The sequence below is a fragment of the Gopherus flavomarginatus genome, chromosome 1, assembly GCF_025201925.1.
Source record: "Gopherus flavomarginatus isolate rGopFla2 chromosome 1, rGopFla2.mat.asm, whole genome shotgun sequence".
Taxonomy (NCBI): Eukaryota; Metazoa; Chordata; order Testudines; family Testudinidae; genus Gopherus; species Gopherus flavomarginatus.
In genome coordinates this window covers 360,853,753-360,866,174 of record NC_066617.1, presented here as the reverse complement: position 1 = coordinate 360,866,174, position 12,422 = coordinate 360,853,753, and the positions used below count along the sequence as shown (strand labels likewise).

At 46.4% G+C, this 12,422-nt stretch overlaps 1 protein-coding gene across 1 annotated transcript in view; it reads left to right on the top strand.

Annotated features, from left to right (window-relative positions):
• The first annotated feature begins 4,667 nt into the window (after positions 1–4,667).
• The window catches only part of GDPD5 (glycerophosphodiester phosphodiesterase domain containing 5), a 347,993-nt gene continuing 340,238 nt past the window's right edge, over positions 4,668–12,422 (top strand). The window contains exon 1 of the mRNA XM_050930540.1: positions 4,668–4,869. The gene's annotated coding sequence lies outside the window, so the exon portion shown is untranslated. The remainder of the gene's footprint in view (positions 4,870–12,422) is intronic.

Sequence of the window (12,422 nt, the reverse complement as noted above, 5' to 3'; positions counted from 1 at the left end):
GAACTAGTTGAGCAGTTAGTTGAGCAGTGGTTGCACATTCCATTCAAAAAATTACATTAAAAGAACATTAAAGTTGCAAAGGCAAGGATTCAAAAGTCAGGTTGCCCATGCAACCTTAATTTAGCCTCTGTGCATTATGTCACAGTTGTTAATTACATGATCATGTACCATCCCCCACTGCCCTCCAGGATCCCTGCTTCATTCATTCAATGGGTTGTTATTCAATATTTCTTTTTATCTTCCTCATTCAATGTCTGGCCCCAGGACGTAGTTAACTCACACCACCTAAAACCTTGCACTGTATACAAAACTACTAATTTCCCGTTGCGCCTTTTTTGCTCTTTACACAACAAATGTAATATGAAAGAACCACATGGCACAGTGGGATCCAAATAACCATGTTCACTAGCTATATGCAATATGCAAAACCTGGCTCTGTACACAGAGTGCTGCTCTGGCAGGGTTCTGAAACAGAGAAAACAATGGTCACTAGAGGGTCACAACCCATTTAAAGAGATACAACTTTTAGACAATGTTTTCACCTCTTACCTCACAGAGCCGAGAAGCGCTACACAATTCCTATACTCTGCATTTCCTCATGAGCATTTCTGTGGTGCTCTCACCATAGTATCTGAGTGCTTCACACACATTAGTGAATTAATCTTCACAGTACCCCATGGTATTAGTGCTATTATCCCAATTTCACAGGAAAACCACTGAGGCACAGAGATATGAAGGCCATAATTGTCAGAAGTGTCTACTATTTTTGAGTGTCCACCTTGGGATACCTAGGGCTGTTTTGTTTTCCCAGAGAACTGAGCTTTTTTATAGCACTTAATATGTTCAAAGCACAGCTCCAATTGACATCAGCTGGGTTTGTGAATGCTCAGAACTTCTGCAAATTTTCTAATTAAAAAAACTGAAAATAACTGAATAATAACAACAATTCTATCATGTGGAACCATATTGAACCCCAGCTTGGGTCATCAGCAAGATTCTGACATTTACATCCACAGCAGAGTCCTCTGTCGTTAGACCTAATGGAATAACTGATAGCAGTAGAAGGCTGTTATCCTCTATGTAGACCAGCTGGGGGGGGGGGGGATATGACACATTACCATTGGGTCTCACAGCTACTTACTGACAGCAGAGGAAAGCCAGGACTCCTGGGTTCAGTTCCAGGTTCTGAAGACCCACTGTATCCCCAACCTGTCTCTGTCACCTTCTGCTCCTATCCAGGTCTCTCCCATCCTGCAGCTCCTGTCCCTCTTCTGTGCAGCCCCTCTGCTGTCCTCTGCTCCTCCCCCTCTGGCTACTGCAACTCCACCTCCCCAAAGGCCTGGCTTTCAGCTCTTTGCACTCCAGTCAGGTGCCTCCTTCTTCTTCCGCAGGCTACCTGGGCTTCAGCAGCAGGACCACTGAGAGCATAGGTCAGAGAGTCTCCCTACTCTCAGTTCTTGTGCCTAGGGGACCCCTTGGAGCTGGAAGGAGCTATGGCTGGAAAAGACCTGTTCAGTTTCTAAAGCCCTGGGCTGGAGCATGCTCAGTGTAGACAGAATCTGTACCAGCCTAACTCTAACAAGTTTCTACAGAGCATGTGTGAACTGAGATTAGTTAGAGGTTTATAAACTTTTTCAAACTTAGGTGAATTTTCACAGAGACAGCAAAAAGCACACATCCTTAACACTAGGGCAACCACCATCAAATTTCAAGTCTATTCTATATTGGTTGGTATATTGTGTTCATCACCATAGTATGGGAGCTCTTCCAGTAGTGCATTATGCAATGTGACTAACACTTGTCACATTGTTCTCTCATCCTCTCCCCTGGGGGAGAAGTGTGCACAGCGGAGTGCTGCATTTTGATAGGGTGGGTTTTTTTTTAATATACATGTTGCTATATATTTATGTTAGAGAAGGCAAGGTTGAAGACATGCAGCTTGCACTTGGAGCTGAAGGTGGGAAGGTGATGCTCCTTAGATCAAAGCATGAAGGTGCTAGAGCTTCTCAACAAAACACTTAGAAGAATTTTTCTAACATGGGCAAAACAAAATATTTTCTCCTAGTGTGCCAACTCTTCACAATTTGTTTTTCTTAAAGTCCCAGCTCCTGGATCCACATGATTAGAGGAGAATCATAGAAGTGTAGCACTGGGAGAAACCTCAACAGGTCATCTAGTCCAGTCCCTTCCACTCAAGGCAGGACTACATAATAGTCGGACAAGTTAGAATCTCAGTTTTCATTTAAAACAAAAAACAAACAAAACAAAAAAAAAACTGTTTCCATTGCTCTCAGTTGCAGAGAAAAGTTTGAAAATGTGATCCCAGTGCATCCTAAGGTTTGGAAATCGAAAAAGAAATAAAAATCACGAATTTTAAAAAAAAAAAATATAATTTGGTTTTTTTTTTAAACTAATGCCATGATTTTTTGGACCTTGACTCACGATTCTTGAATGCTTGAAATTGGCAATTGCTGTTATGGAATGTCTTATGCCATTTTAATTATAGTCGGTGTTAACCATTCTGCTTATAATCATATTCTTTCGTTGTTTGCATTTATCCTATTTTTTCTGCTTTATTATGGTGTTGGCTGTTGTCTCATTCTGTACGTTTTGCTTTATCTATTTCAATTTCCTCTTTGGAATAGAGGGAGAGATGCATATATGTATTTATCTAGTTAGGATGCAGCTTCTTGAATTATCTTGGAGCTATTTTCGAAAAGTGTGACAATGGCTACCTTGTTATCAGTCTGCTCTTCCTATTTCAGTGAAGTCAAGTTTTGTGTTTGTCTAAGACTCTGTTTTGGCTCTGACAGTGAACTGGCAGCAGAGCGTCATACCATGGCTTTATCCTCTTTGTGTAGCATGCAGGCGCCCAGTCAGAATGAGGGTAGCACCATACAAACACATGGCAAGAGCCAGTCCCCGTCCCAACCTCCTTACAATCTGAGGCCTCCACACCTAAAAACACTTAGATTTGTGTAACTTTACCTGCATGACTCCTCCCGCTGAAGTCTATGGGGCTGCTCCATGAGTAGTTACATATGTTCTTAAATGTTTGCAATATCAAGGTCTAATTTAAGACAAGGAGACTCCAGTGAGCCTAACAGATTACTGAAGGTGGGGGAATGAGGGTCAGAGGGATCAGAATGCCTGGTGGTTTCAGATTAGCTACTTGCACTTTTAGCAGGTTTGGAGTCAGTTTTTCTTAGGTACAGGCCATAACCCTTTCCTGCCTGAATTCAGTAGGGACAGGGTGTATGCCAAGCTGTAACCCTTTCCTGCCTGAGCAGGAGCGGCACCAGGGTTTCTGGCGCCCTAGGCAGAATTCGGGGGGGTGGCATTTTGTGAGCTCCTCAAGGGGTGCGCGGGAGCTTCTGGTTCCGCTCCCATTGCACCACCAAAGAAGGACCCTCTGCCGAAATGCTGCAGGCGACAGTGGCAGTCACTGAGCTGCTCAATTGCCTGCCGCTGTTTTCCGCGGCATGTCGGCAGAAGGTCCTTCTTTGGTGGCGCGATGGGAGCAGAACCAGAAGCTCCTGTGGGGAGTGCACAAAATGCCGCCCCCTGAATCTTGGCACCCTAGGCGACTGCCTAGGGTCACCCTAATGGAAGGGCCGGCCCTGTGCCTGAGTTACTGGCTTGGGAGGGAGCGTACAGCCCAGGCTGTGACCCTTTCCTGCCAGGTTCCCAGCTGGGGGCAGAGGGAGTGTACAGCCCAGGCTGTGACCCTTTCCTGCCGGGTTCCCAGCTGAGGGCAGAGGGGGTGTACAGCCCAGGCTGTGACCCTTTCCTGCCGGGTTCCCAGCTGAGGGCAGAGGGGGTGTACAGCCCAGGCTGTGACCCTTTCCTGCCGGGTTCCCAGCTGAGGGCAGAGGGAGTGTACAGCCCAGGCTGTGACCCTTTCCTGCCCAGGTTCCCGGGGGTGTGTGTGTACAGCCCAGGCTGTGACCCTTTCCTGCCCAGGTTCCCGGGGGTGTGTGTGTACTGCCCAGGCTGTAACTCTTTCCTGCCCGTGTTCTCCGCTGGGGGTGAGAGTCTATAGCCCAGGCTGTGACCCTTTCCTGCCCGGGTTCCCTGCTGTGGGTGGAGTGGGGATGTATAGCTCAGGCTGTGACCCTTCCCTGCCCGGGATCCCCGCTGGTGGTGGGGGTGTATAGCCCAGGCTGTGACCTTCCCTGCCGGGGTTCCCCGCGGGGGAGGGTGTGTGTGCAGCCCAGGCTGTGACCTTCCCTGCCCGGGTTCCCCGCTGGGGGCGGGGGTGGGGATGTGCAGCCCAGGCTGTGACCTTCCCTGCCCGGGTTCCCCGCGGGGGGGGGGGTGGGGATGTGCAGCCCAGGCTGTGACCCTCCCTGCCCGGGTTCCCCGCTGGGGCCGGGGGTGCGGGTGGGGGTGGGGATGTACAGCCCAGGCTGTGACCTTCCCTGCCCGGGTTCCCGCCGGGGCTGGGTGCAGCCAGGGCAGCCCCGCCTCCTGCCCTGTCTGGTTCAGCCGGGGGCGGAGTTAGCCGGTTTCATTCCCCCCGCGCTGCGCTCGCCGCTTTACTCCGCAGCTCGCGGCCGAGGGATGACATCGGGGAGGCTGCGCGGGCAGCGGAGGCGCTGAGCGAGCGGAGCCTGCCGGCTGCCTCCTCCCACGGGCTCTGCCGCTGCTCCGGCCCCGCACCCGGCCCGCGTTCCCCTCCTGGAGGCGCCGATCGCAACGCCCCGGCGCCGGGGAGGAAGCGGCAGGTTCCCCGCTTTGCACGGCGCCGAGTCCCCGGAGGAGCTGGGCGAGGCGGGCAGCCCCGGGGACTTCTCGCCGCGCGGCCGGGAGCAGGGGACCGGCCGCTGGAAGTTGCCGGGAGTGGCTCGGAGCTGGTGGCTTCCCCAGGTAAGGGGGACCCAGCCCGGGGGCGGGGGGAGCAGCCACCCTGCGGTGCTGGGGGGCGATGGGGGACCCTGCTTCCCCCCACGCCTCTGCCAAGCCGCTGGGGACCGCAGGGGACGCATCTGGGCGTGTGACCCCCTTTCCCAGCGGCTGGGAGGGCGGGCGTGGAAACACCGCGCGTGTGTGTCTCTCTCCTTCCCCGACCCCGGCAGCTCTCTGGGGAGCCGGGTTGGGGGAGGAAGGGAGCGGAGAGATTCCCCTGGGACTGGCGAGGGTGTTTCCAGGGGACTTTCCCCTGGATGGGGCGCGTGTTCGTGCACCTCCCCTTAATCAGGGAGCAGCGAGATGGGCTGCAAGCCCCGCTGGCCGGCAGCTGGCTTAGCAGAGCAGCCCTGGGGGTTGGTAGGTCAGGTGGGATCCCATGGAGAGCGGTGGGGGTGCGATTGGGAGCCCCTGGCCCGACAGTCGCTCTCCCTCCTTGCTCTCTGTCGTTCCAAAGTTTGGGGCGGTGTCTCCTGTCCACGCGGGCTGCTATGGCGGGGCTGGGCACGAGGGGCTTCCCGCTGAATCGCGAGTGGCTTGTGTCAGTCCTAATGAGGATGGATGCCAGAGGCGCAGCTGGAGAGAGGCACCCGGTCTGGGGTTACAGGCTGGCTCTCACAGGTGCCGGGATATGTAAGGCAGCAGATTGTGATCATTACATTTCAACTGGGTTGCATCCGGCTTTGTTTTTAACGACGTGTTAGGTATGTGTGTGTTCACATCAACACTGCTATCGAGATGACAGCATCTGCGCTGCCCTGGCACCCTCCAGAGCCTGTGTGGTATTTTTCAGGATAGCGGGTTATCTCATGTCTTACAATCCTGAGCCAGCAAAATCCCGGAGCCTGAGTTAGATTAATGCAGCCTCATTAGTTTAGTCAGGAGGAACACCCTGGGTCAATGCAGACCATTAGAAACCTCCCCTAGTGTCTTAATAAGTCTGACCGCCTGTCTCTGCCTGGTGACACCTTCCAGGGGGTTAGCTTTGTTTTTATTAAAACCCCTTTATTCTTTATTTATATTGCTGGGGGGGGGGGAATGTGCAGGGGAATCTATGGCCTTTTGCTGCCTTTGCAAAGAGCACCAGAAAAGGAGGAAATTCTGAAAGGGAGTGAAGCAAGAATGAAAGAAGGGGCTTGGGAATGAACAAATGATACATAGTTGGCGAATATTTGTTTTATTTACACCCCCTGCTCTCCCCTACTCTCTGCAGTTCCTCTGTACTTCTTGGTGAATAGACTTCCAGGCACTGACAACTTTTTGCCTTAGCACTTTCAGGCATTAAAACTACAGAGATTTAGATGCCTTGGACCAGATGGCAAAGCAGGATTTTTCAATCCTGGAAATCTGTCTTGATTTGTAATCACTCCTACATATCCTGCCTGCTTGTGAGTTTTTTCTGGTGGGGAAGAGGAGGAAAGGAAATATGGATGTAATCTGAAATGCTTCGAAAGGTGCACACTGTTGGGCAGTAAGACACTGTGTGTGAAACTTTTAAAGATTAGTTCTGATTCTGTTTGTACTGACTTTTGATAGCTCTACAAAGGAATAATGAGAGCTCACAGAATAGTTCTCTGTAATGGCTTGTCTACATTAGAAAGTTCCACCATGCCTTTACATGATTAGACTAGTGTGGTCACACTTCAGACCATGTAGACAGTACTGCATCCAAAAAAACCTGCAAATAGGGCTGTTTTATTTTAAAGACCTGTTTGGGATAAGATTAAACACTGTGTCTTTATCAGAATAAGTATAATGGTTCTACCTTGCTTTGTGGTTTAGATTCACCACTACCTAAATTACTGGTCTGTAGATAGCATACCTACCAATTAGCATCTAGAGTGTCTGGTCATTGGCTGATCTGTTGTATATTGAATTGCCTTCCATTTGAATTGCTGGGTATATTTGGTCATCTGTTCATACATAACACAATCCATTAACACACCATCTAGTCATTACCTACTTTCCTTGTGGCTGTTCCACAATTTGGGAAGAGGTTGTTATTTTTATCATGTTTTTCACTTACACTGTCAAGCCTTGAAGTCTGCTTCAAACTGGTAATCAAACAGTAGTAATTCAACTGTAAAAAGTCTCTTTATAAATCAGAAGCCACTTCTTAAATGTGCATATCAGATCAGTGGCAAGGTAGTTAATTTTAAAGTGGGTGTCTCCTCCAAGCTGTGCAAAACACTTCTTTAAAAGAAAAGATTATTTGCATGTAAAGAAGCAATATGACAAGGATTTGTCCACTGCCATTCACTGCAGAAGCACAAATTAAATGAATTCTGGGCCAATACATTTTATTTGGTGTCTGTTTGTCGATTTCAGCAGCTAGTTCTTTTAAAAACTTTGAAGTTAGTTTCATTTATATGGGAAATTCTTCCTTTGGACCAGGAAGACTATGATTAGATGTGGTATCCAGGGCTGGCTTCAGGCACCAGCTTAAGCAGGTGCTTGGGGCGGCCACTCTGGAGAGGGGCGGCACGTCCAGCTATTCGGTGGCAATTCGGCGGAGGGTCCCTCACTCCCATTTGGAGCAAAGGACCTCCCACTGAATTGCCACAGATAGCAATTGAGGTTTTTTTTTTGGCTGCTTGGGGCGGCAAAACCCCTGGCCCTGGCCCTGGCGGTATCTTGCATCTGCTCTGTGGGCCAAGGATTATTTGTTTCTTTCACTTTTTATAAAGTGCCATGCATATTTACCATCCTCTATAAATAACTGTGTTAGGATTGCCATAGTTTTTTTTTCTAACTTATACTATTGTGTGGATTTGGTTATCCCATCATTATCTTAACTTTCAGGGTAACGCTGAACAAGGTAATATTCCCATTAGCAAGTGTCTTGTTCTGTCAGGTACGTGCTCATTGCTGCTTGAAGTATGGCCTTTTATGCAGCAGATGCACCTGCTGGGGATGTTAACCAGACTCTGAATGATTCCTTTATCAATCTTTATCTGCCTCTCCACCCCCACCCTCAAAAATCTTATCTTTCTCTCCAACAGCTGATGTCCAGCATAGCACATCTGTGCAAGGTGTGGATTGGAATTCAATTTGATGCTAAATGTAGTTAGTGAACCATTATCCCCTCCAAAAGGGTTATAATAACTACCCCTTTTTTTGTAACTCATTATCCAAAAGATAGTGTGATTAACTAACTGAGAAGATTTATTAGAGGCTTGTCAGGCACTGCTCATATTTCTCCTTCAAGAGGCTCTGCTGTGATATTATATTTCAGCTCTAAAACAAGTACATGGCTCTTCCTTTCCCTGCATTGATTTATAATGTCCATGTAACTCTTAGTGGGCACTCTTATTTTTCCAAACCAATGCTTCGTTGGTTATGTATGTATATATTGTAGCTTTAAAATAAGGCTAGCTGGCAGGAACAATCCATCATTTGTTAATGATGTAACAGATCTGTGGTCACTTGGGATTTCAGTGCTGTCACTATATTGCATGCCACAGCCACACTAAATTACCTGATATCCGCAAAAGTAGAACTCTGATTCTCCTGCTTCAAAAGCAGAGGAGTAACAGGAAAACCTCAGCAGAGTTTAATGGTATAGGGGCTATGCCCAAAGTTCATCTCTTTGATTCTGGTCAGAAGAGGAGAGTGCTACACAAATCAGCTAGTTCATTTAAAATGCTAATACCCTGTTCCATAGCACCTTTCATCTTGCTGACATTAAGCCTATTAGAATTTCCATTTTTACAGGGGAGGAAAGAGACAGAACTGAAATTCATTGCCCTTCTCAAGGTCGCATTGTGAACTAGAGACCACAAGAAATAGAACACAGCATATCTGATTTCCAGTCTTCTGCTCCAAGCACACTCCCTTCCAGACAGGGTCCTTGTCTATTTGTTTTGAACAGTACCAAGTACACACCAATGGTACTGGGCACGTAAAGAGGGGGAAAGGTTTGTAAGGGAATTCTAAATGGCTGTCTGTAGTAACAGGAGATTGTGTTAAATAGTGACTGGGGAAAACTATTGATATCTGGTTTTGCTGTGTTCTTTTTTAAAGCCACTTTCTCTCAGTTCTCTCTCTCTCTCTTCCCCCCACCCCCATTGTGAACCAGGTGCCTTGTGATTTTTTTTTTTTTTTTTTGGACTAATATCCTATCATTGCTTGATACTGTAAAACACGAGCCACTTCATCTCTTTAATATGTGGTTTAAAATATTTTTGATGCTCCTTCCAAGAAAGACTTTCAAGATATATGTGCTCTTCTGAAGATATTCAAACTAGGCGTCTCTTGAGTTGCTTTGGAGGGACAATCATAAACCTTTCCACACGAAGGTTTATCTTGGAATGCATTGTATTTAATCAATACACGATTGAAGAGGTACCTGGCGGCTGATTTATTTTTGTCTGCTTTGTCTGCTCAGATTTCAATTACATTGTGTATAAGGATGCTTCTGTGTAAGGATGAATCTTCCACACTCCCCTCCTCTTGAGTATGTGAAAAATCTGCAAATAATCTCTTGCTTAAATTTGGGGGCACTTGAAGTTTGGGTGCTAAATGCTCAATTGTAGCCATAGTCATGTTGGTCCCAGGATATTAGAGAGACAAGGTGAGTGAGATAATATCTCTTATTAGACCAACTTCTGTTGGTAAGACCTCAAGAGCTTGTGTGTCTGTCTGTCTGTCTCTCTCTTTCGCACCCCAACAGTAGTTGGTTCAATAAGAGAGTGTGTCTCACCTGCCCTGTTTCATTGAATTTGATGGGAATTGAGGGTGGTTGGCAGCTTTTCAGGATCAAGCCTATGAAGGTATCTTTTTTTTTCTTTTTTTTTTTTTAATTGTGTATGTAGGAAGGGGGGGAAAAAAAGATCCCCCAACCCTCTCTGCCCTGTCCTCTGTTTTTGTGGAGGTGGTACTGGTGACAGAGCACATATTTAGGCATCGATTTCACAATTAGCTCTGTGTTGCCAGTCCCTTGCAGCCATGTGGAGCCTCACTGAAAGCTCTTCTCTTTTTTAGAAATAGCAAGTGTTTGCTTGGAAATGATTCTGTGCAATCATGGCTTATATGAAAGCCCATCTATTATTTACACTTAAAGGCACTGATCCTACAAGTTACACCATTGAGCTCCCATTGGGGCAAGGGTTCTGCAGGATTGCTTGGTTGGGGTCTAAGTGATTTCAGCTGAAATAACTCTGGTCTACTGTACTCTTCTCCACTTGTACTATTTGTTTACTATTTGCTATTTTGTTGCTCTGGACTGTTGATGCTAAACTGGTCAGTTTCACTTTTAGACTCTACTGTTAGGATGATGCAATGGGTGACCTTCAAGGTAGGAAAACATGTTTTAGAAACAACCTCTATGACTTAAAATGAAAGAAATAACAGCAATTTTTGTTCTTTGCGAAACCTTAAATTCTGGGCACGTGCTACTGGCACCGTGCACTTATAAATATCACAACTATGCCACAGCATGTCCCCTTCTCCTCTTCCCCCCCACCCCCCAAAAAATCAGAGCTGAAATTTTAAATAACCTTGTTCTTTATGGTCCCAAGTGTGATACACAGTGCAGGAGGGTTCTCTAATGCTCCTTTTAGATAAGTGGGTCTTGCATTCCCTCATGTAATTCAGGAACATATACATCAGGCATAAACAGCACTTGCGTGGAGGCTACATTTTCCTTTAGGTGCAGTGGCCCCTTCTAAAGTGTCTGTCTTTTTAAATTAACCAGATGGGTTTTCTAGCTGTTCCCATTTCTAAGTGCTGCAATGAGGCACTCTAATAGATTAGGTCTCAGGCCACTTCTGTTATATTTATTAATCTGTGCGATCACTGACACTCGCTGATCTAAAAAACTGCCTGAGTCTAAAATAATGGCACCCGTGATGGTGTATACTATGACACTGCAATCACAGGAAATACAATAGATCAGTGTTTTAGTGTGGGAGGGAGAGAAGGGGAAATCTTCTGGTTAAAAGATGAGGAACAAGGAGATCTGGATGTTTGGTTACTACAATTAATGAGCGGAGAGTAACTTAAAAACCTAAGAGGAGGTTCTGTTCTCCGTTTTGACAGACAGTGTGACTTTGCACAAGTCAGTTAGAGGCTTCTTTTGAAAGACTGGCCCTAACTGTGGATGTTGCTTGATACCCCCTCACTCCAAGGTCCTGAGAACCTATGGCCCCACTTGCTTTTTACCTATATACCTTTTTCTCCATTTCCCTATCTTAGATACTTAATACTTAGAAGTGTTTGTGGGGTTTAATGTCCTATAAAGCATTTTGGGACACTTAGGTGGAAGGAGACACAGAAGTACAAAGGATTTATATTGCTTATCCATCCATCAAAACTTTCTTCCTTCTGCATTAAAATGTTTCCTGCATGCCCCAACTGTTCACCTGTAAACATTATAATGGGCTTATCCAATGCTTTGATCTGTTTTCTTCTGAAAAATAAAGATTGGATATGTTTCTGGTGACAGGAGGGTATGGGTGAGTGACACATCCTCTGAAATCAGGGTCTTTTCTCTCTCAGCTTTCATGCTTTAATCTAGAAGGAAGCCCTGCCTGGAGAGAAGTTTCTTTAAGGTGTCAAGTCAGTGAGGTTTCAGAAGCAGTTGCCCGGTATGACGGTGATTACCTTTTTGTAGGCAAGTGTGGGAATTTCATGTCAATCTATCTACTAATAATTTGCATCGCTTTTGGATGAGACTTAAACCTGACAACTGAACCAGCTGTGGCTAAAGATCCATGGTGTTTCACATAGGTAGAGGTGCATCTCTATATAACATTTGTGAAACCTAGCGCCAGAGGCCAAAGTCTTCAAATCTGCATGCCTAAAGTGAGGCTCCTGAAGTCACATTTAGGCACCTGAAACAGAAATGGTCTCATCTTAAAAAGGTGCTGAACACTTGCAGTTTCCAGCCTAACTTTAGGCAGTAGGTTTGAAAATTTTGGCCAGAGGTTCTCTTTTGGACCCTATCATTTGTCAAGGTACTGGCTAACTTGGGTTACCTTCTCCAGGTGTAGGTTCTGCCTTACTCAGGTCTGGGTTAAAGTTCTTTCTTTAAGATTTATGATTTAATGACATCCTTCTAACATACTACAGGTAAGACAGCTCTGTGTGTTCAAATATTAACATGCTGGGTGTCAACTTAACAGTGGTGTCTTTTTTACATTACATTACCTGAAAACGAATTGCTTCTTGGTACATCGCAAGATCATGCATAGCGCCACTGCTGCATGGATGCTTGTTGGTTAAACACAAACTTGTGTGGATAACCAGGAAGAACTCTTGCCATGCACAGAAAAATAAAAAAAAACTAGTGCCACAGGCATTGGAGACTTTAACTGTATCCATGCACAGCCATTCCTGAAAAGTACAGAGACTGAGACAAGTACAGCTAGAGCCCTGAGTGCATGAAGAAGTGCACTCTTTTTAGCATTTCTATAAATGTAAGTTTGAGGGCCCCTGCAAAAGCACCATGCTCTAGCTTTTTGAACTCGGGGCTGGGGCCAGACTTCTAATCCTGACTCTGCCACCCACCTGAA